Genomic DNA, 25,081 nt, shown 5'->3' with positions numbered 1-25,081 from the left:
CAAGGTAAATCAAGCCTTGCATAAGGATCCCTTTTGGAAATAAGTAAACAATTCGGTTTTATTTTCCATCTAAATTTTGAGGACATAATTGTTTGAAGACAGAGCATCAGAACTTTTCATAAGGAGATGAATTAAATCCATTCCTTTTTCTTTCTTAGGGAATAATTTAAAATAGTGTTCAATAATAGGCATAAGAAAAAAGCAGCTCAATTCAAGGAACGTGGATACAAGATGAATGAGACGTTACTAATAATGGTGCTGTCACCGGTAACAATTTTACTGCTTACTAGAGGCATGGCCAGTTAGGCTAGAATTACTTAGCAGCAGAGTCTCTGCAACTTAGTGGTATTTTTATTTGCCACTCAGCTGTTGCAGGAAAATGCAAGTCTTTTAATGAACTATGAAATCAACCAGGAAAACGCTTCAGCTTATGAGACGGGCTGACTAGCATCAAGCTGATATATCATACATGCAGGGTGCTGCTCAGTCTACTATGGCACAGTGAACTCAGCCTGCAAAACTACAGTATCTGCCAGCAGGCACTTCCAATAAAAGCTTTCCAAGGCAAATGAGGGTGTCTGAGGACACCTTTAAAATATCTTATTGCTCTTAACCTCGCAGTAAGCACAGCAGGGGTTGGAGAAAGGGAAGGGGTTTTCATTACTCTTCTTTAGTGACTCCACACAAAATATGGTTCCCAACATAAATCAAGTCCTCCTTCTAACTACCAGCCATTTCTGGGTAAGGAAGTTCTGGCTGGGCTCTTTCTAGCAGAAGTATCCATATTACTTAAAAATACAAAGAATGTTCCTATTACTTGAAAATACAAAGAGCATTCCTGAACACATCCTTAATGCTTTGATCAGGCATTTCTGTCATAGTCTCAGGTAACTCAATGATTACAATACATAAGCATTATAGGTTAAAAATAGCACAATTGTTTTTTGAATAAGTACAGTCAGGTTAATTGTACATTAATACAGCCAGCATAAAACTATCCTCTGATAACAGAGAACAAGGAGGAGCCAGTGAACAGATTGGATCACCTAGCTTTTTCCTCATACACAAATTCTATCAGATAAAATACAAAGCAAGCAAAGGAAGTTAAAACTCTCAATCTTTACAAACTCATATACCATGTAAAAATATTCAGGGAAGACATACCTTCCCAGGCTAGTCATAGTAATGATAGGAATCACAACAGGTTATGAGGCAAAGGCAGAGGACAGATGATACAATAAACAGTATAAAATTGACAAATTACAGAAATAGCCTTCTTGAAAGGAAACATCACTTTAAGCAACTTACATGTTTTAAGATAAGCATGCTCAGGAGTAGATAAGCATATGAAAACTTAAAAGTTGCTATCAACAGGTACTTCAGGAGGGCTTCAGCTTCCTGCTGAAGCTGTTATACTTTTCCTAAGCCAAAGAAACATTCAGGAGGGCATGTTTGGGTCAATGTATGGAGAGAATAGAAAAAAACCCAACAGATTTAAACCTTTTTATCAAATGCTGTTGATGGTTCCTTGACTACCTAGTAGGTAACAACACTGTCAAATCATGCAACATTACCATGCAAAATGCAGTGAAGCATTGCTCTGTATTCTTCCCTGCTCACCAGCTTAACCTTTCTCCATATCTCAGTTTTCCATCTTTAAAAAACGGGAATCAGGACACAAAAGAATCCATGATCTAAGAGAAACTTTCACGAGCCTTGTGCATGTTAGATTTGCTTGGTTGGGGGCTGGACTGGGTGGAAAAGCATGAGCAGAGGTGTAAAATAAAGAACAGAAACTTCTTCAAAGAGATGTCTTTCAGTTTTAAATAGAGGTATTTTGAGAATTAACACCACTAAAATAAAACTAAGTATAGGAGCTACCTAAGAAATATGCATCTATACACACATAATAAACAAATAGCACATGTCAGAGGCTAAATAGAGTCAACGCATCTGTAAGCCAGCCTTTAATTTAAATTCTATTTCTGATGCAGCATATTAAAACAAGTTACTCCACACTTAAGTTTTGGTTTGCCTTTTCTCTGTTTTACAGACTCCTTCCCAAAGTTTCTCTACAGATGTGATGAGAGATTGTTTGCTTGAAAAGGCCAAAAAAAGTGCTTGAGTGGAGTCAAGTTAACTGTTGCTTCACTTGTACAAGTAAAAAGGAAATGCATGCAGGGAAGAGAAATTACAGGAAATACAAAATATTCTTCAAAAGTCACACATTGAGAAGAGAAATACTCCAAGTAGTCACAGCAGTTGGATTTTGCACCATGTGGTGTTTGGATAACACAGAAAGTGTCTAAGGTTCATTAGTATGAGCCCCAAGATCCCAAGTAAAATATCCCACTACTAGAATTGTTAACTCTCAATCCCACCCTGGACATCCACTTCCTTTCAAATATCTTGCTGTGCATGCTATCAAAGAAAGACCACCAAAATAGAGGATTTTTTCCTAGAAGGAGAGAAGGTTTTCTAAAGCTAAGCAAACATTTTTACAGAGAAAATACGTATCATCATGACATGTTAGCTATTGCAATGTAAATACATGGATTCAGTACTTGTTTTGAGTGACAACTGAGTTCTTTGCAAACTCCACAGTATAAATTCTTTGATGCCCCACTGCAATTAATTATTGCAACAGTGGGAAAAAAAAAATCTTAAAGCTCCAGTCCTCCTTGTCAAATTGTTACTGGTTTGTTCAATGGAACAAGATTCTTAGGTCCTTGATTAAAAAAAAAAAAAAAAACAAACCCTTTACATGTGGCATTACAGAATGTTATTCAGAGGCTAACATTTATTTTGAGCATTAGAACAAAGGGATCAAAGAGATGAAGTGTTTTGAAATGTGGCCATAAAAGTGGCATCATTGTGGTCTATGCTTATTGTATCTCAATGACCAAATGTGCTTAATTTACATGTAATTTTTTTTTTTTTGTCTAACTTCCAAAGGAAACTCAGCAAGGGAGGCTGCTGTGTAAACGTTCACTACACTCAGCAGTGGCACAATGGGATTAGAACAGTCACACTGGAAGATGGGTATATAAAAGAAAATGTTAATTTGGGGAAATAATCACAAGAAACATGCTCTCAAGCTAATACGACCTTTTGCACAGACGAGTAGAATATTTTGCAATAACAGTATGTTTTTGTTTTCAGTGTTGAAAGATAAGAAAACTGAAGAACATATTCTTGCTTTAGTATGGGCTGATATTGCCCCAAAATATTTCATCAATTACAACGGTTGCAGTTGCCTTGAAAAATTCACAGCACTGACATCTGTTATGAACAAGACAGGCAGAGAGACAGGCACCAGAACAGAGCGATAAACACCCAGAAAGAATGGAGATCTCATTTCTTGGAAAAAAACAGTACCTAGTAGCTTGATGAAGAGTAAGAGAATTGCTCAGAATGCAGTGTGAGGTAAAAGAACACAGATGATTATTGCTAGGTTTTGTTTGGTATTAGTTTTGTAATGTTTCATGTTAGTTTGTTTCTAACAATGCTAATAATTGGATTCATATACTGATGTGAGGTTTTATGACCCAGAGAACTGCAAATTTTTCAGTTTGCTTTGGACAAACATAAAGGAACATAGGAGCACAAAAGAATGTACAGCAAATTAAATAGTTTATTTAGCTACTTTATGATGTAAGCCCACAGCAGCACAGAAGCTATAAAAAGGATCGTGTCAAGGGGTGAATAGCCCTCATGGCATCAGTTAAACAGTATGTACATTCTTAGAAGGAACAGCACTAGTGTCTCCTTTTTACAGATTAGACACATGCCTGTTTTTACTTTATGCCTAAGGGATTATATCAGCACTGCAGAAGGCCCACAAGATTCAGGGTTTATCAGGCATACCTAGCTAGGAATACACCAGCTCACCTGCTACCTGAAAGTCTTCCACATCAGCTGGAGGACCTTGGCTGGCCACCAGATTTGCGCAAGCTGATCCTTTCTCTGTTCCATTGCAAACTATCTGCAATACCAAACTGTATATTGTGTTCATTTTCTCTCTTAACTGTGCAAAGATAAATCCCAGAGTGTGCAAGCACTCACGTACAGATGTTGAGGAAACCCATCATACTGTGTAGAAAATAAATTGTGCAAGTGCTGAAGACCTCTGCACTCCATGCAAAGGCAATAATTGCATTGCCTTTCATCCTTATGCTCCCTCTAAAAATATTTAGATAGAGTCCAAAACTGGAGACCATCATGCTGCTGACACAAGCTGAAGACTCTCGGCTCTCCACTGCTTTATCATTGCCATCTGTCTCCTGATGCATCAAATTACTTGGGGAATCAAGAGGGCTGTGCTGATTTTGTTTAGCAGCAAAACACACACAATACCATTTCTCGTGTTTGGTGATGACTGTTTCAGCCACGTTGTAAAAAGCTAAAAAAGACCATCTGAACTCAAAACTTCCCACATTTGAGATATTTATTAGAAGAACAGACTCTTTATCCAGTCACTAAAATATGTATTTGAAAGGAGGCTGAAGAAATGTTCTTCTGCCTCAGGTGGTAGTCAGGGGAGATTACACAGAATTATTATTTAATACACAAAGAGTAGCATGCCTTAATTTGATACACTTCCGCTCCATCTAGGACAGGGCTACACTGTTCAATAGTCTTTTGATATCAATTCCACACACACTCTAAACAGAGACTCGGCTAACCCGTGGATCCGAGTCATCCCTTACAAGACAAAGATCGCTAATTTGGGCTGGGCAGTACATAGCACTGACTTTACTGCTGGCATCACAAAAATGCTGCATCGACCAGTGTGTTCAGGCGAGTACCACCTTGAGGTACTTGAGTGCTCTGCTGACAAAAGGAAAAGTGTAGGTCTTGCCATCCCACCTCCCTCAGACCTCAAAAAAGAACAGCACCTGTCTTCTTCTGGATTACAATGGGATTGCTGCATCTGAGCACAAGAAAGGAAGAGTGAAGAAAAGGGCTCAAGAACTATACACATTTCCAGTCACACCAAGTGCATTTCTCTGGGAACAAGGATCTGTTTCCTGAGAATGGAAAGTTTTTTAATCTACTCCTTCACTGTTTGTAGAGGGGGAAAAAAAAAGGCACCACAACAACATTTGGATTTCTTTTTCTTCTACAGCTGTCAGAAGACTCCAAATAAAACTCCTGTCATTTTCTCTTTATTACCAACATTAGAGCTCTCACTGTAGCTGCATATCTGTAGGACTTTTCTGGAAGCTCAGAATAAAATGGATGCATTTCAAAGCTAACTACAGTCTATTTATAATCCAACTCAATGCACCTTCTCATCTGCAGTGGGTTTGTGAATTCATATTCAGTATAAAACTGCAGGGGCTGTCAACCCTTTCCAACAGATATCCTTAGTGTTATTCCTCTGTTCTCTCACAACAATTGTGCTTCTTGCAAAAACAAAATCCTAAGTAATAACGAAAGTTTCAACACTACATGTCCAACTCATCACACCCATGTACCTTTTATACTGTAGAAGTTTCCACAGTTACTCACATATTTGGAACAGGAACTTAAAGCAAAGATTCTTTATTGGTTTAAGTATGATGCTGCTTTGTGATGATGGTATATAATTTCATGTATGTTCATAGTTACTTTGAGAGCACCAAAGGCTAGAGAGAAATTGACTTTCTACCAAAAATCCTGCTAGCAGAACCTGAATAAAATATATATAAAAGATATTTTTAGACCTCTCATGATGTTGAAACTCATGACTCATTAATATTTTAACCTTCCAGCCTGAAATATTTTATGTTCCCCTTTTCATTTAGTACCTGAGTAACCACTCGAGTCATTTGAGTGAATATACAGGTATCCATACATGTTTAGGTTTCATTAATTCAACATTCAAGAGCATGCAATTTCCTGGAAAAGAAAAAGAAAGCTGTTATTGGAATAGATCAAAAGCAATTTTATATTTTGTCTTTCAGACAAGTTTGATTTCTCCTTATCTTACATGTTCCAGGAAATAAATACTTTAAAAAAAACCAAAACAAAATTAAAAAAAAACAAACCAAGCACTCTCCTCTCTCTGTTTTTGAACAAAGCCCAAGCTGAAGACAGAAAGCAGAACATCCCAGTATCCTACAACACCTTAAAGAGATTGCCTTTCACTTTATCAGGATGGGATTTCTTGCCTGTATGAAAATAAGAATACTATTAAACTAAATGCTAGATATAGAAAATATTTTCATTTGTGAAGAATTTTTCTATGTTCTTAAGATTAACTTCAGTTGGAAAAAGATTATTTTTAAGTAAAACCTTATAATTGGGCAGTAGAGATATTTTTGCTTCTTTCTGAATGTTTCATTTCATTAGTTTCCAAAGATCATTCCTCTCACTTGGCAGTTTTCTCACCTGTACAATTCACAAGATAGTTTACAACTCAAACCTGGGCCAAGATTCTCAGATACGTTCAGCTCCATTTCAACACCAAATATTAACAAGATTATCACACTGGGTTCTGATCCCTTTTAAAAATCAGACCTGGCAGCATAAGTGAAATCATTGGCAACACTGGTCAGCTTCTCTAAAAGAGCTCATCACATATCAGCTGCTTTAGGGAACTCTTCTCTCCTAGATATAATTGAACAAAGACTTTTGAAGTGGCAAGCAATTACTAATCTATACAGGGAAAGTATTGTGTGAACAAACTGTAAGTACTGATAATTGAAAGTCAGATCTTGATACTACTGTAATCTTTATAAATTTCTATTTACTTCATCAGGACTGAGATTCTGCCATACTACTATAAATATATTTGGACACTGCTATTATCTCATTTCTAAAGATGTACAGAGATGGTAAAAAACAGGTTGCACTTATGTCCCTACCCAGCCCCACCACTGCAAATTCTTCCAAACACATTATGTCAATGACAAAGGCATTCAGCAAAAAAAGCCAGAATGTTTGTATCTGCATACACATACACATCTGCAAACTGCATCATGAAAGACATTATTATCAAGGTAAGGTTCATGCAGAGGTATCTGCATACTTTTTGAAGATGCCAGTTTGGACCCCTTCCATTATCTGCAACATGTTAAAAAGGTCTGAACAACATTCTCATTCTATACAGTGGCTTCTCTCCAAACAGAAATAATGTTCTTAAACAAAATACCATAATAGCTTTACAAAGTATTTTCAAGGAGTCACAAACACTGGTCAGGATGTGAAGGATCCAAATGAGGCACATTAAAAATGCATGCAGTTGTCCTTTCAGCTAATGGCTTGCTAGAACTCAGACATACTAGCTGGCTCTCTAAAGTCATTGCAGATACTGTGTTCAGAGGACGTTTATGTTCCCACCTCAGTTAGGCCTTTTTTGTGGGTCTGTCCTTAATGCCTTGTAGAAACTGTCTGTTCTGCTATTTCTCCCCAGTTTATACTTCTTGATTTCTCAGGGTGTGTGTTATTGAATATCTTGACATTTGGGGAGGACAACAAATGCCAGCATCAATTCTATTGTTATTTTCCAGGAAGTATTTGTTGTTGATTTTTTTTTTTTTAGCACACTGAATTACACTTCAAATCTTACCCAAACATGGATAAAAGGACAAAAACAAAACTAGCAAGCTTCTACCTTCTAAATAAGTGTGAAGGAAATGTAGATGTATTTCCCTCATGAATTCCACTGCCATCAGGAAGAGGTTGTTGTTATGGTTTGCAGCCTTTCAAATTTTGTGCCTACCAGCTTTTTCATGCACTTCTAATGGGATTTCTACATGATGCAGATTTTCAATCTGGTTAAATGCTAATGGCTCAGACTACCAACTAGCAATTTCTGTGAGCAGCCCAGCCTCAAGTTACTTCAGCATTGGTTTTCCACTTTGAAGCCTTGCTCCATTTGTTATTTTAAAAAGAAAGATCAAAATAAGACCACTCATCTTCACCTCTCTCCTTCTGTTTATGTTAATAACTCCTGTGAGGTTCCAAGTCCTGCACTAACTCTGATGACTGGAGCATTTAGCTTAACACATCAAAATAAATGCTCAAACCCCACATCCTCTTTCTTCAGGGAACAAAACAAGACTTCCCTGGTAATACAGAATCAGATGATAGACAAAGAAAATTTTTTATCAGAGAATTGAAAAAAACTCGTCTTATGTGAAGCCTCATTATTACGTATCTAGAGTTTGGATGGTGTGGCTGTTAAACCTATTTAAATGTAGCCGGTGTGAAAACACTAACATTATTTACATCTCACGAACTGAAATGCTTTCAATTCTTAAAAGTGACTAAACTCTCAATCCTAGCAGTAAAACAAAACCAAGAAACCTGTCTCACTATGCAGATTTTAAGATGTGATGTAAATATATAACCATAAATTAAATCTATTTTTCCTGTAAAGAAAAAAAAATATTAAAAGCCATTCTGTTAAACTTTTTTTTTAATAACAGTTTGTGGAGACCACTTACGAAAACAGAATTCTCTCTAGTTCTCTATTTCATTGTGCTCAGAACACACACTGTGACCAAAGCAATAAAAATCAAAAGAAACCTGTTCAGAGAAATAGTTAAAATTATTTCAAACTTGTAAAGCAGTCAGGTGCCATGCCATATAAATTGACACAGAAATAACAGACACTTTAGGTTTTACCTAAAGGGTCAAGAGAATTTCCCACAGGGCTGACAGTATGCTGTATTTAATTTCATGGTCCACTTGAAATATTTTAAATAAGTAGTTTACTTCTCAGAAAATTCTCCATCTATCAATATGTCTGTACACTGAGTACTGGAAAAAACACAAGTAGGAGCTTCCTCCCACCAAATCACATTACTCAGTAGGTATTACAGTGACAGTCTTCCTTGGCGGTTTTTTGGTGGTTGGTTTGGTTTTTTTTTTTGGGGGGGGCAGTGGTTTTTGTTGTTTTTTTTGTTGGTAACTTAACTAGGTTTCTTTCCCTTTTACCTTCAAAGCTGCTGCTTTGCAGTGTCAGTGTATGATGGCAATGCCAGCAAGGTATGAAAGGAAGCTCCAGGACATCATGAAGAAATAACTTGTTTCTAGAGAAAAGGTGTTTGCTACCCATTGTCTGTCAGAAGCCCTGGCTGAAAATCCTCTAAGAGTTTTGATGCCCAAGCAGCAGCACTGGAAGCTGCCCATGTTAATGCAGTTTACCAGTCATCTCCTCTCTTGGTTTCTGTGTGTTATCTGTTAAAGGCTTCCCAGACAAGACAGAAGATAATCACAGAAGGCTGCCTTTTGCCTACTAATATAAATTGCAACAAATGGGCAATCTAGAGAGATTCAGCTCAGTAGGCTGAACTTACTCCTTCTGACCATCCCCCTGAGTATCTCCAGCACAACTTTTCCTGGTATTTGAGTAATAACAGGTTACCATCCTCTAGGTCGTGTTTTATTTATAACCAGGATGACAGTCATATGCATCCTGTAAGGCTCACTTTCACTGGATGTGATGCTTTCCTATGTTTCTTCAAAGGAAAGAGCAGAATTGCTATCCCGCCACAAGTACAGACTCTAGTAGCCCTTCCACTGCAGGATAAAATTATGAGCTTTGACAGCTAAGTGCAGTTTGACGTTCTCCATAAACCATTACTTGATTCTAAGCAGTCTCTCCATAAACCATTACTTGGTTCTAAGCAGTCTCTCCACACTCATCCATGCCCTCCTTCCAAGGCACTCCTTTGACAGAGCGCTATTAGTTTCCAGAATCGTGTGTATATTTGTATGGCTGAGGTATCTATTCTAAGCAGACTCAGTCTATCTCCACCTTTCTCTTGTCATTGTGATTGGAGGTTCAGTAGCCAGTTGGAATTGATTTGCTATGAAAAGATGTACATACCCTAGGATCACCATGATTTTATTCAGATGTCTACTACTGACATTAAAGAGGTCAACTCCTAAGCAGAAGAATAAATCTAAGAGAATGATATTTGTACCACGTAAAAAACCACATAAATTATACATGGATACCAGAGAATCACATGCCAACTTCAAAGCTTCCAGTAAAGTGAATTTATATAGAATCATTAAGGCTGGAAAAGAACTCCAAGACCATTGAGTCCAAACTTTGACTGAACACCACCACATCAAAAAAGTGCTAAGTGCCACATCCAGTTGTTTCTTGAACACATTCAGGGATGGTAACTTCACCACTTCCCATTCCAATGCCTGACAACCCTTTCAGTGAAGAAATTCTTCACAGCATTGAGCCTGAACCTTCCCTGGCACACCTTGAGAACATTTCTTGTTTTTCTGTCAAGTTGTCCAGTTGTCTGGGAGAAGAGACTGGTCCCCACCTGGTTACAACCTCCTTACAGGCAGCTGTAGAGAGCAGTAAGGTCACCCCTGAGCCTCCTTTTCTCTAGGCTAAACAACTCAAACTCCCTCAGCCGCTCCTCATAAAACACTCTCTAGACTCTTCACCAGCTCTGTTGTCCTTCTCTGTACTCACTCCAGCACCTCAAAATCTTTCTTATAGTGAGAGGCCCAGAACGGGGCACAATACTCAAGATCCAGCCTCACCAGTGCCAAGTCCTGGAGGACAATCACTCCTCTAGTCCTGACGGCTACACAATTTTTGATACAGGCCAGGATGCCATAAGCAACATTTTATGAAAACTACTTGCTTGAAGGCAGTAAACTGGGTTAGGACTCTGCTATACATTTTTTACTATTAGGAAATGCATGCTTTTCCATACACTTGCCTAGTATAGAGAAGTCCCTGTACCGGGAGTTTCAAAAACAAGAAGTAATTTTCCAATGATCTGACTGTTTGAGAATACTTCAACACAGTCATGAATATGCAGTTACAGCTCATGCAGAAATGCCAACTCTATGCAGCCAAGCAGATGCTGGCAATGGTGCAAGTACAGCAATGAAAAGGACAGCTTGGGCTGGCAATAAAACTTTCCAAGAGGCATCTCCCTTTAATTAAGCTGAAAAAAAGACACTTTTTTTCTGAGGAAAAATATTCCTCAGATGATGATAGGAGTGGTAAAAAAGCCATTATAAAGAATTCTAGTTGGCTTTTCAGTTTCTACATACCAATCTCTTCACTCTTCTCAGTATTGTCTTACTCAGCATTATGTCTTACGCAACAAAAGGCAAACTAGATGAAAATCAGGGACAAAAGGGAATACTATTCTGCTGAGACAAAACAGCTTCAAGATATGCAATGCCATAAAGCATTTTTCCACACTTTTATTTGTAAATGAATTTTTATTCATGAATCAAGCATACAACAGCCTTGGAAAACAAAACAAAACATACAAATCCATTGAATTTCCATATTAATTCCCCAGATTACAGGAGAAGCTGGGTTTGTGGTAACACTTGATTTCACAGGTAAACATCACCTCCTACTCAGAAAGAGAGGTGATCTGATGAAAACAACTAAAAAAAACCTGCCTTATCTGTATTCACTAGGAAAAATCCAGCCTTTACTAATGATAAAAATTAATTCCCCTTGATGGAACAAGTTATCCAAAGGAGCTACTCCTGTACAGCCTCATGGTAACACAGAAGCTGACAAGTGACTGAAGATTTCAAGCTTCAGGTGAACCACGTGAGCTGTTGCTGGTGACTAAAAAAGGTGCAACAATTCTTTGCTAGATAAATGTAGACAGTCTGCTGTCACTTCCTACTCTGGGTACAAACATTCAAGGAATTATTGGCACAGAGGAACCTACCCAGAAAACTCCTGGCTTACTTGAACAGGTGACTGTATGCAAACTGCTCATTGGGAATGTTCATCCAAGCCACTCATCTCATGATCTCTGCATACACATAAAAACAAATATTTGAGAATGCTAGCTGTTGCAGGCAAAAGCAGCACCTGAAAATGTGTAAGCATTTTAATGAAATACATGTTCTCATTCCAAAGACCGAGAAATTATTTTGAATATAGACACAATCATAGCACCCATCCGAAAAGAAACAACCTGAATGGCTACAAGAGTGGGTACAGCTTAGAGGTTTTGTACTTGCAGAGAGAGAATGGGCTGAAAATATCTTTAAATTGAGACATATTTGAAAAAAGGTCCTTAAGAGTATGTCTTACACACGCACAGACCAGAATCTGTGCTGGTCTGAGGAAGGACAATCTCCACATAGTTGATTTTCTAAGGACTGAACTTAAAAAAAAAAAAAAAAAAAAAAAAAAAAAAAAGTGAAGTATAGCAATAGTTAGCAGTATATGTAACAGTGATAAATTGCATCTAGTGCCAAAGAGCAATGAATGGAAGGTATTATTCTGCAGATGACTTTCCTGCATAATCACAATCTGAATTGGCATTTTGATCATTTTTCTAGAAACTGGAGTGTAACCATCCCACTGCAGACAGAAAGTTTTAATTGTGTGTGGCAGAAGATACTTATAGCTATCAAATGTATCAAAATACGATTTAGAGAAAAAGGATACTATGTCAAGGCAAATCAACAAATGTTTATTTCTTCTGTGACTCAGCTAAGGAAATTTGCTGAGATGAAACTGCAATTTCATCATATCTTTAAATCAAGAGACAGCTAATGAATTGTAATTGACATTATTCTACAGAAATCACAGAAGTAAAAATGTCAAAAAAATTTTGTCAGTTATAAAATTAAAGAAGTCTTCTAGCAACACAAGAATGAGACAATGCTCATATCTCTTTCAATTGCAATTTTCTGTCTCTAATGTGTTGAGCATCCCTGTAAACAGTAACTTCATTTGAAAGAACAGCTTTCCCCCTTGAAGTCAAAGAATTTTCTTGGGTGCATGCAAGAGAAGAAAGCTCTTTACATTCAAACTATATCCTGTACCTGACAGATTAAAATTTCAAACCAAGGCAGAAAGAAGATGCTGTGCTAACAAAACCGCTTGGGTTTGCCTCTTCATTGGTTGAACACCGCCAGGATTAGGGATGTCAGCAGTGTAACTCCCAGCCCTTCCAATGCCACTAGAGGGCAAGCAAAACACCAAGAGCTCCCAATGCTCAGGTCTCCAGCAGCAACGTTGGTACCACGCCTGCACTAAGGCTGCTCTGGACGCGTCAGAGGGATATGAGCAACAAGATGGATGCAAATGTAGCTTAAGGCTGATTGGGTATGAAATATTATTAAGGATTTTCTTTACAGAATTATTATTGTTGTCATTATTATTATTGTCACTTTTTTTACTGTAATAAAGTACAACTCGTACAACACAGACAATACAATTACAGACATCAGAGGAAATCCAAAAAGGTAACTATTTAAGTTTTGAATCTAGCAGATCATAGCTGAATAGAATAAGCACCTATGTATTATTAATATTAGCTGCACTGAAGACAGAGGACATGAGAGCACAATTATATTTTAAATTATCACATTCCTTCTTCAGTTCTACAGGTACAAGATTGATACTTGTGCTAACACCCATTCAAGTTCAGAGTTTTGATTTCTGGGACAAGTCTAATTTGACTTGTAGCACCTCAGGTCTCCGGAGGGATGTTCTTAGGCAACTTGTAAAATGCTACTTTTGCTCCTATCTGTCTTGCCACAATAGAAGGCTACAGAAATTTAACAGTGACATTTTGGCACCTCTCTTGAAAAGGTTTGAAATGCTACTGGATAGTATGCCCTCATTTAATCACCATACCTCTATAAAAAACAGCGTGAGTAAAGGACAAGGAAAAAAAGAAAAGTTTTACTATTTTTTATCTTCAGTCTTCTCCTTCATTAAGCATTTAAACTAGGCCACTCTTGCATAAGGTATCACGAGGAAGAGGTTTATGATTAATTCTTTTCTCTTCATGAAATAAAAGAAGAAAAGTTGTACTATTTCTAAGCTTCAGTCTTCTCCTTCATTAAGCATTTAAGCCAGGCCACTCTTGCATAAGATATAATGGGGAAGAAGTTTATGATTTTTTCTTTTTCCTTCATGATCTAAAGCATTTATGCTGGCAAACTTCAAGCTTTCACTCTGCCACTACAATATAAAGTTTCACTTTCCAAAAGTTAACCTATAGGCATCCTTGCTGGTATGGCTCCTTTTCTTCAGCATCAAAAATCAATTAGGGAGAGAGACTTGGGTACTGTTAATGTAGGTATTTCAAGCTTTCCTTTGGTGAAGATATTTGTCACATCACAAACATGAGCTGGCAGATGCTAAAACCCTGTTGGCTTTTCAACATAATCAGAGTTGTCACATCCTATAGCTGCCCTTGTGTTGAGACAGTGGCACATTCAATTTTGGTGTTACCTCTTGGCCATCCAGAAAGGAGTATTTGTTGCTAGCTTCTTTAACAGTTTTGTCTTGAAAAAGTAGGAACTGAGGTTCCTTCCTTATCATGAAGTCTATTTTAATCTCTCAGTAATTAGTGGCTGCATAGATACTTCCCCATTCTTCTTGGGGAAGATGAAAAGAGATGAAAATTTGTATAGAGAATATAGACCTTCATTAGAGCTGCAAACTGCTCAGGTAAGAAGAGAATTTTAAAAGGAGGAGAATCATCTTCACTGTATGTCCAAATGTATTTCAGAATACCTTAAAATGGATGTGGATAAGAGTTCACACAAGGAAAAAGCTACAGCAAAAAAGAGCCGATTGATGTGGGTTTTTTATTTAAAAAGTGATGTTGAATGGAAGTTCAGTGACTTCTAGATGCTCACTTTGGCACAATAGTTCCCACAGGTAAAGACTATATAATTTTTATGTATCCTAATAAGCTCTCAGTGTGCATCCATACACTCCTCCTATGCAGCTGCACTGACCCTGATCTAAACTTGGGTATCTGGACATTCATCTCACTTTCTAAACCACCAAACTGGATTCTATAACCTGGGTTTCAAGAGTTGAGTTAAAAATAACCAACTTTCACTGGACTTAAAGAAAGGGCTTAGGTGGGGGGGGGCCAGAATAAACCTTAGGATTAAAAAAATATATAAGAAAGCAAAGAAGCCTCCAGTTTTCACTGAAGTGAACCAAAGTGCACAAAACATTGCCAATGTAAATATTAAGGGGGAAAAAAACAAAAAAAAACCCCCCAAAGTACAGCCTTTCCCAGACAATGAAAAGAAACAATAGGGCAAGATTGAAATGTAATTTCTGAAAGCAATCATTTCCCATGTTAGCCTTTATCGACCTTTCTTGTAGCAGAATCCTGACCTCAGTCCAATAAAAAGGCTTATAGTAGTAACCATGAGCTAAATATATTTCCACTTCATTTTTCTGTTCCTTTTCCTTCCCAGCATCTATATAGAAATAGCAGACACAAGATGACTATCCTTCCTTTCCACTCAAGCTGTGATAAAGGACTTTTTACACAGTCTAGACTTACTGCACATCAAGAGAACTCAGACAGCAACACTACAGTTTCTGCAAGGACAGGGATTCCTGTGGAACCTGACAGATGTCTTCCTGCTCCAGCTAGAGGAGTTTGCAAGAAGATAGTCGGCCTGTACTGGTGAAATGCTCATCAGGATACAATTCACCAAACACTTTCAGGATCAATGAACAGTGGTGGGGTTTTTTCCCTCACTTCACAGGTTTTTTTCCATTTTGGGGGAAAGAGCAGTTTTGTGAGCTCCTAATGGATGAACATATCCTTTTTCTCTGCATGCACATAGATAATAAAATTACAGTCATAAAAAAGCCTCCCAAATATGACAAAAAATAAATATATGATCCTGAATTACTCCACATGCAGCTTTCTGTTATTTGGGAGATCCCGTTATGAATTACCATTCAAAACATTTTTTTCTTTTTTTTTTTAAATTTTCATAATTTCCCAAATATTTCCAATAACTTTTTTATGCAGTGACTAATACTGGCTAGCCCTAATAGAGCTTATAGATCTGCAAAAATGATGAATGTAACAGGGGGGAAAAAAAGGAGCAAAGTCTGTATTTACAGTCTTTGGAGCACCTCCTCCAAACAAGTGCCTATCTAACCCCCTGGATCACCAAACAAGTACACACTCTAGGACAGCCTGACCACCTGCAGGGAATCACTATCTATAGATAATTCCCAAATTAATTGAGTCTCAACCTAATTGAATCACAACTGTTCCATTCTCTTTCCAATATATCTAAGAAATATATGACCTAAACCTTGGGGATGATGCAAGTGCTCCTAGTGTTCAACTCCAAGGTGGAACTAGCTGTGCTTCGCCAATCCCTAAGGTATTTTCTGTGCTATAAATTTAACACTTGCATTACTCTAGGGGTTTCAGTGACACATGTAAGCTGGCTGTATTTAAGCAGAACTTAACAGCAATGCCAATAAATCAAAAGTGAAATTTTGGCAGAGCTGAATGCAGAAGCATCCACATCTCCCGACGTGTCTTAACTATTAATAATGTTCATTGAAATCTTAATTCTCCCAGACCGAAGTAGAGTCAAGTGAACACAGGAAACAATAATGCTATCTGACATGCATGACCTTTCTGATTAAAGCAACTTGTCTTTCTTAGAGAAAGCAGCCACTACAGCTCATTAACAGCTTTGCACTCTATTCTTCAAAATACTACATCAACCAATTCATATTCTTTATTTCTGGTGGCATTTGGAAATATTTCAATTTCCCCTTGAAGCTAATGAGAGACAAGGGGTATTCAGTTCTAGGTCAATAAAGATGGATGTTGCCATATGACACACCCATCTCTTTCTACAGAACATTTTAGGCCTTTTCTACTTCCACTGCCCTGCCTCCTCCCATTCTTGAAAAACAAACAAACATTATTAAAAGATCTAGGTAACAGATAAAAAGGTATTTCACCACTTCATTAGTTGTTTGTTTTTTTAACACTGAACACAATTATCAATGTGATTTATAGAAATGTATTGCATTTTAAAAAGAACCAATCATGTTACTGTCAGAGGTGCTATCAGAAACCCCAGGACAGAATCAGAAGCCCAGGAGAGAAATGATAAACAATGCTTCTTTCACTAATTCAGATTTCATATTTAAGTTTCAAAAACACACCATTGATCACAGACCAGGAATCTCAAACACAGAATATTAACCATGGTTATACAGAACTCATTTTGAAATTCTAACTTTTCAAAACATAGATTTTTAAGTACATAACTAATAAATCTTTTATTACTGTACTGCAGGAAAGAAAACACACCAGCTCCCAAAACATTAGTGTGTATATTCTAATGTCACTATATTTGTTTTCACAACTGACTAACCTTTCCACTACAATTCCTGTGACACTAAAGAGCTAAAATTTTAAGAACACTGGTACAGGGATTCAATTCACATCAATCACAAGAATTTCTACAACCTTGCTGCCATCATCATCCTGGGCTGCATCAAAAGCAGCATGACCAGCAGGTCGAGGGAGTGATTCTGCCCCTCCACTCTGCTCTCATGAGCCTCAACCCAGAGTGCTATGTCCAGCTCTGGGATCTTCAGCACAGGAAGGACATGGACCTGTTGGAGAGTCCAGAAGAGGGCCACCAAGTCAATCAGAGGGATGGAGCACCTCTCCCATGAGGAAAGAGGTGGGGCTGTTCAGTCTGGAAAAGAAAAGGCTATGGGGTGACCTAATTCCTTCCAGTACCTGAAGGGAGGCTACAATAAAGATAGAGAGTATTTACAAGAGCATTTAGTGACAGGACAAGGGTGAATGGGTTCAAACTGAGTGTAGGTTTAGACTAGGTATTAAGAAGAAATTCTTTACTGTGAGGGTGGTGACGCACTGGAACAGGTTGCCCAGACAAGCTGTAGATTCCTCATCCCTGAAATTGTTTAAGGCCAGGTTGGATGGGGCTCCAAGTAACCTGATCTAGTGAAATGTGTTCCTGCAATGGCAGGGGGATGGAACTGGATGATCTCCAAGGCCCCTTCCAACCCAAGCCACTCTATGACTTAGAGATGCTGTGAAACCTGCAATATTTTTCTGGGGGAAAATCTAACAAAAATCTAACAAATCTAACATTTGAAGCCTACAAAAATTAAATAAAGTTTGTTTTCTAGCACAAAAAGAACTACGTACATGTAAACTCATAAAAATTAGATATGTTGTCATGGATATTAGCTTTCCCTCTTGTACAAAGTTTAGTTGCCTGATTACATTCAAGGTTAATGTGGAACAGCTATATATTGAAAATGTAGTGATCTATTTGACACTGATAAAATAAGAGCTATGGAAAGGCTGTAAGCAAAAAGCTATTGCTCAGTATTTGTGTGTGCTATTTGGGATATAAAACTGACAGCTTTTCCATTGCAAAGTCCTTGGTTAATATCCACAGTTATATGAACATATTCTGCGATAAAAATCACATTAGAATGGTTATTTAAAGTACATAAAAACTGCATGTGTGTATTTTTGCAGTTTCCTCCTCATTTGCTCACACTAAATCCAGTTTTCACCAGAAAAAAAAAAATCCACTTTTCCACAGTAGGGGCTATTTCAGCTATCTCCCACCTCACTGACTAGAGGAACGTTTAAGCGCAAATCCAAAGAGTCACTGAAGAGGAAAGGCTTTTTCCCTTACCTTTCATACACTAAAAAATGGTAGAACTGTTATTGTTGCTAAGAGCCCACAACAAAACGCCACCAGAACCCCATTTAGGCAAGAAAGATGACTGGAAAAGTCAGAACAAGGAGGAAAACATTACAGAAGTTTATGAGCAACAAACCAGAAGTTTGGAATGGAGCCCTAGTTCATACAAATTTAATTTCAACTAGTAAACCTACAGGCTATTTTAATTGTTGTAGCACTTTACTAACCTTTCACAAATACTTTTAGGCAGAATTATAAACCATGCAGTCGCTTTGTTTCCTATAACTTCTAGGATGTAGAATGTATTGTACAGATCATAATCAGGCATTGGCCCTGACCCAAAGGTTGCAAGTGCCAAGTAATGCAGTATTACTGCTGCTGAGGATTTAACACTACATGTTGAAACAGTACTTCAGGTTCTTCAACCCAAATGTTGACTAATTTCCTGCTACAGTAACACACTTGTACCCAATATTCTGTGAAGGAGAAGTGATTTGATAATCAATTTAAATTAGTATTTCCAGCATACAAACACCTGCTTGAGAAACATGTGGCCATGAAACCAAGAAGCCAGCAAAAGCATTACTGAATATTTCTCAGAATGAAACAGGCTCAGAAAATGTAACAGTACATTTATGGAGATTCAGCTCAAGCAACTTGGGAAGTAAGCTCTTAAGAAAAGTTTTGCTGACCAAAGAAGTAAAACATCCATTAAATCCCAACAACACAAACCACCAAGCTGGGTGTGCATTGGTAGGACAGCTGTCTAACACTGCAAGTACTTCAGGGCACATATTTTGAATTCCACCCATGCTGAACCTTGAATGCCCGTCCTTGCGATGCCCAAAATGAAAGTTTATGTTCCTCAAAAAAAACTTGGGAGCAGCTATCTTTTACTCTGCATCAGTAAGGAACATAACTGACTTCAATCTCAGAAACACATCAATTTAACAAGCCTATTTTGTAGGTCATTGTAGTTGACTACAATTAAGATGCTCACCCTAGGTTTTGGGTTGGTTCACTGTTTTGGGGTTTCGGTTCTTTTTGAGATCAGGGAGAGAAACAGGTACTATCTGGCAAGAATTCATTTAATCAAATTACAACCAATTACAATTAAAAGTAAAATACAGATATAAAATACAAATTAAAAAATACAATAATCAATTACATCAGCTTGCATTCCAATTAATTATTTTTATTGTCTAAAGTTTTAATAATAAGCTGTTGCAGAAAAATCTCCACATTGTAGATATCTAAAATTAGTTGATATTAATCCCATTTTGAGTCCTCTGGGGAGAGACTTAGGTGCCCTGTCTATGTGATCTAGAAATTTTACTGGCAGATCTAAATCAATTGATGATGCAGTAACAGTAAGTCATTTCACTGGTAAAGTCTAGTTTGCATACCATGTTAAAACAAAGCTCATTAATTTCTATGTAGGCAATTTCATTTTAGTTTTGGGCATGCTTTCCTTTTGCTGAGTAAAAATGACATTTCGTGTTGACTTAAAGCAGGACAATTTCTCCTCCTGGGGAGCCTCTCCATAAAACAGAAAGGGGGAAAAAAGATGACTGAATTTCCCAGTCTCTGTCCCCTTGGGGCTAATATTTGCCTGGTGTTTCAGTAATTATGCATTACACGATTGGGCTGAAAGAAAGAAAATATCATGTTTTAGATATCTTTTATTGTTACATGAAGCTTTTTGTTTTCCTTTTGACATATATATTTCCCCACGGACCTTGACTTTCTAGAGCTACAGAAACCAGATCACTGAGGGTCAGGGTTAATACTTCACTGCCAAGGCCACTGCTAATGTCTTATCTCCAGAAGAATATCAAGTGGGGAGTTACTGCGAGGGAGAGACAGAATATACTGTCAATTGAATCCTTACTTTTTAAATTTATTTCTAATATATTACACCAGAAGAGCAATGCTTTAGTAAAATCATTGGATTTGGTTGGGTGGGATTTTTTTCATTGCCACATCATTGACATTTCAGAGTTTTCCTTCAAGGACCTCTGAATTTATCTACATGTCTTGTCCTAAGGTGAAAGAATCAGACTCCTTTTTACTATTAGCTTTTCTCCTTTTTCAGCTTATTTCCTACCCTGCCCCCCCACTTTTCCAGCAGCAGCTCTGGAATTTTTATGACTATTTGACTACAGTATCAAAGAAATCCTTTGGGAACAATCTGTCATGAGTTTCTCCTTTAAAGTCCTGTGGGTCAAGTGCCAATAGCTGAGCCTCCAACAAAGGAAGAAGGCTTTGAGGAGGGAGATGACCAAATGAGTCCTTAAGCCTCAGTGTGCTTCTTAATTTTCTTTTCTTTTCCTTCCCTTTCCCATGAATTAACTTCTTTTCTATTCCTAATTCTGAAGAGGAAAGGCTACCCTCTTGCATTAATAATATTTTCAGGGTCATCATGTGAAGTCTGAGCCAGATTCCACATGCTAGTGCTTTCTGCTCTAAAATTCTTAAGTGAAGCTGTACTAGAAAGGAACTCTATGTCTTGCAAGGTCACAGTGGCGTGCCTCGACATTTTTTGGGGGAAACAATTAAAAAGCTATCTGTGTGTTTACTAACTGCAGTAAGTAAGTACTGAGTAAGAAAGCACAGCAAAGCTTCTTGTGTACAAGTCTTCCCATTCTCACATTCCCTATCCAGCTTGAAGAACTAGGGAGCATGTTTAAAAGTCTTGACCCACATTTTATGCTCTTACACATCACAGCACTTTCTTTCAGTTTCAGTCCTGTACTCTTTTTTTTTTTGTATCAGCCTTGTTTGCAGAGGGCACAAAGCTGATAATCTAGAGACAGATCCAGACTGTGCTCTACAGACCAAGGGCTCCCTTTGTGTCATTTTGGCCTCCTGTGTGCTGTCCATCTGCTCAACTGCAAATTTTGCAAAAGCTCAAAATTCTCCTGTAGAGTCAAAGGGCTGGCAAACAGTCCTGCTGTTGATGAGAGACAATACCCTCTTTTTCTCAGCCAGCAAGAGGCTTACAGGCAACAAATAAGAGAAATTAAAATTGATGTCAGGGTTTTTGAGGAAACTTCAAAGTTTTTTTCCACAGTTCTTTCAAATGGTTTTTTTTGATGATGTTGGTGCCAACGATGGGCCATAAATTCCTCCAAACTGCAACTGAAAATTCCCATATAGCCAGGCAACAGACTGAGTATAGTGTGATAGCAGCAAAAGGCAAAGGGATATTTGTGGTTTTAACTACCAAGTAGGAAATAGGGCAAAAATTTATGAGGGATCTCATTCAGGCATTCTTTTTCAAGCATCCCTCCAAGCAGAAACAGCAAGAGAATCACAGATTTAATTGTTTGGTAAATAGAAACAGTCCAAGCAAACACAAACACTATGGCTGAAGTTCCCCAAAACCTTAATCATACAAACACTGATGTTCCCATTTTTCATCTTGACTGCCTGTTCTTCTCACAACTGTCTCTGAAAAGGCAGCTAAAGTAGGAACTCTAGAAACAGTATGAAGATTTAGATAATATGGGAAATACAGCAGCACTAAAACGGTCAGAATTTTCTGGTTTGTTTCACATTTGCAATTATTTGAATGAAACAATCTACACTGTCTGAATTTTTTGTCCTGAGAGCTAATTTGCTTTTGGGTGTCTCTTGCCCTCAAGTAATTAACTAGAGGAGGGAATTGGAACAAGACAATGCATAGAATTCCAGCTGATGCTGGAATTCAAGCGTCAAGCATCAAGTATCAGAGCCTGCAGTTTTGCTTTCTTGCCCCCTCTCCTGCTGGCTTTCACCTCTCTAATTCTACCTCCATCTGTTGAAGGATGGCCTCTTCAATTCACCATGTTGTTATCAGAGAGGCTCCCATTCTGCCAATTTCCCCATTCATATCAAGGAGGATGCTTCCTCCTTCCATCACACATACATAGTATTTGGGAGAGAAGAACATGTCTCAAATCACAATGCTGAGATTTTAAAAAAGGGCTTAATTACATTTACTAATTATGTTTTTATATTTATTATTAATTTATATATTATATTTACTAGGATTTAGCTTCCTAAATACATTTGAGTATCAGTTCTCTGGTATTTCTGGCACTTCCAATCAGCCTTAAAAAGCACAAGGGTTTTCTCTTCTCAGACATCAGAGAGCACATCTGCCCAGCCTGCACCAAAGCGATGACAAGTTATTCAACAGGTCCTACACAGGAAGCAAAAAATATAAAAAAACCTCATAAGAATATGTTACCTGTTTTCCTCTGTGTGTGCAATCACTTTATGACTACAGTAAATTACAAAAATTGGAGCAAAGAGCAGTATGAAGCAATCAGATGGAAAACAGTATCCACAGTGTTAGGGAAACTGCCCACACTGCTACCTAGCATGGTCCAGTACAGAAAGGTAGATGCTTTTCCCTCCATTTGAATGGAGTCACACCTAAAATGAATGGTTCTCAGTTACAGCTAGTTTTCCATTATTGTCAGATTATAAATACTAATGTATATGATTATGGGCTGAATAACACTGTAAAGTGCATGTATCCTAAGGCCGATTAAAGACTATGCACACTCAAAGAAGGGTAGCTCTGTTAATCATCCTCATTTTCCAAGAACTTTTTTCTTCCTGTCTCTTATAGTTCTTTAGCTACAGTATTAATTCGGAGAGTTAGGCAGCTCCCACTCTGAGGATTTAGCTATAAAAATACCATTTTATCTTGGAATGTGTATTGCTATAAAGCCTCCTGAAGCTTTGGTCTCCAGAAACACAAAAAACTCCAAAGATTTTTCTTTTCTATCGTAAACACTGTTACAGATTGAAATGGCACTATAGTAATTTACTTGGCCAAAATAAAACTCTTTAATCTTAAATGTTTCTTATGCGTAATACATCTTTTAAATTGAACACTGACTCCAGAGTCCTGCAAAATGTTCTCCAGCTGTAACCAGTACATTCTCAATAGTAGTGCAATATACATAAAACAGACCCAAAAAAACCAGTCATCTCCCAATCTGAAAAATTAACAGAAGACTGATTTTCACTAGTTGATTTCAGCAGATCTACATTAGAATGACTGATCAGCAGATGAGCTACCTTATATTGAAGGCTTTTAGCATTTTAATTTTGTGTTCCAGCATACAAAAATAAGTTCTCAAATGGCAGTACTCTACATTTTACCATAGATCATGCTGTGAATTTCTAATTTTTAGACCTGCTTCTATTTCACAAATCTAATCAAGATAGAAAGAATAAAGTTCTTAACCAAGACCATCTTTCCAACTACACTTGATCTCATTTTCTTTGTTCCACAGCTATTCTTCAGTGGCTGACTTATTTTTTTCTAATGTTACCTTGCACTTTAGAGAGATCATCATGTTCCCTTCATCAATGAGCTAATTCAGGAGAAAAAAAAATACCCACTTTTCTTGATTGAGAGCATTAAGTCAGGGACTAAGTGTACAGGATGAAAATTTTCAACTGACCTCTTCTGCTGTCAAAGAAATTCCATTGTTTCTAAAACTCTGATTAGAAGCATTTTTTTAACCTCCTGAACACGTAGAGATTTGTCATAAAGCTGGAAATTTTTATTTTATTTAGCTTTCTATATGAATATTTCTTTAGATCACCTTCTAGACCACCAGCAACAAAGGTATTAGGTCAATAGAATTCAGTAATGCAAAGTCCAGTGCTTCTATTTCTCTGCTCTATGTAAAAACTAGCATAGCTTCAATAAATCTGTACACAACTGTTCCTTGCTAAATCCTCAGCAAGGATATTTTTACTAGCTTGGACCCAAGGAACAAAGATAGTCTTTGGTTCTGTGGGCCCTAAATGTGATTAACTAGAGTTACCTGCTCCAGAACACTGGCCGTGGAATTTCACCCAGTGATTCCTTACTAAAAGAAGAGCTTTTATTATACTAGCCTTTGAGCAATTTCTTAAGAATGAAAAATCTTACCATCTTACATCAAATAACTAACATCATGGTCACATCCTCACAGATTAGAATTCCCTAGCTGGAATTCTATATTGATCTCTTCTTGTTCCCACTGTGAAATCTTAGTTCTAACTATACATGTTTCCCCTCTTCCCTGCCACTTAAACCTAGCCTGTGGTTCACTTAGATTGAAGATATAACCAACCAGTAACAGAGAACAAGAATTCTTCTGATTCAGCTAAGATCCTGTGCCCTTCTTCAGTTCATTTGCAGAAAACAAAGATCATGTAAAGCATATTCACAAATTCACACTGAAAGCAATATCTTTTTTTACAGTAGAATCATCAACAAAACATATGTTATTGTTAAAGCGCACTCAAATTAGCAGATGTTAAAACAAGTGTCAGATTTGGCACCTGGGACAGGGCAATCCTGGATGCAGGTACAGACTGGGGAACGAAAGACCAGAGAGCAGCCCCATGGAAAGGGATCTGGGCTCCTGGTCCATGGCAAGTTGAACATGAGTCAGCAGTGCCCTGGCAGCCAGGAGGGCCAAGTGTGTCCTGGGGAGCATCAGGCACAGCCAGGCAAGGGAGGAGATTGTCCCGCTCTGCTCTGCACTGGGGTGGCCTCACCTCAAAGTTCTGTGTGCAGTTTTGGGTGCCACAATATAAAAAATTATGTAAAGCTATTAGAGATCAT

General features: G+C 37.7%; 1 protein-coding gene across 3 annotated transcripts in view; it reads right to left on the bottom strand.

Annotated features, from left to right (window-relative positions):
- The window catches only part of NKAIN2 (sodium/potassium transporting ATPase interacting 2), a 542,224-nt gene that overhangs the window by 438,709 nt on the left and 78,434 nt on the right, over window positions 1-25,081 (bottom strand). Inside the window, exon 1 of one of the 3 annotated variants that reach the window (XR_007202131.1) lies at window positions 5,793-5,828. The exons of the other annotated variants lie outside the window; for them this stretch is intronic. The gene's annotated coding sequence lies outside the window, so the exon portion shown is untranslated. Of the gene's footprint in view, window positions 1-5,792; window positions 5,829-25,081 lie in introns of those variants that run through there. 3 annotated transcript variants of the gene reach the window in all.

This window comes from Corvus hawaiiensis, chromosome 3, assembly GCF_020740725.1.
Source record: "Corvus hawaiiensis isolate bCorHaw1 chromosome 3, bCorHaw1.pri.cur, whole genome shotgun sequence".
Lineage (NCBI taxonomy): Eukaryota > Metazoa > Chordata > Aves > Passeriformes > Corvidae > Corvus > Corvus hawaiiensis.
Note: the sequence above shows the minus strand (reverse complement) of the source record. Positions and strands in the feature narration are given on the sequence as shown.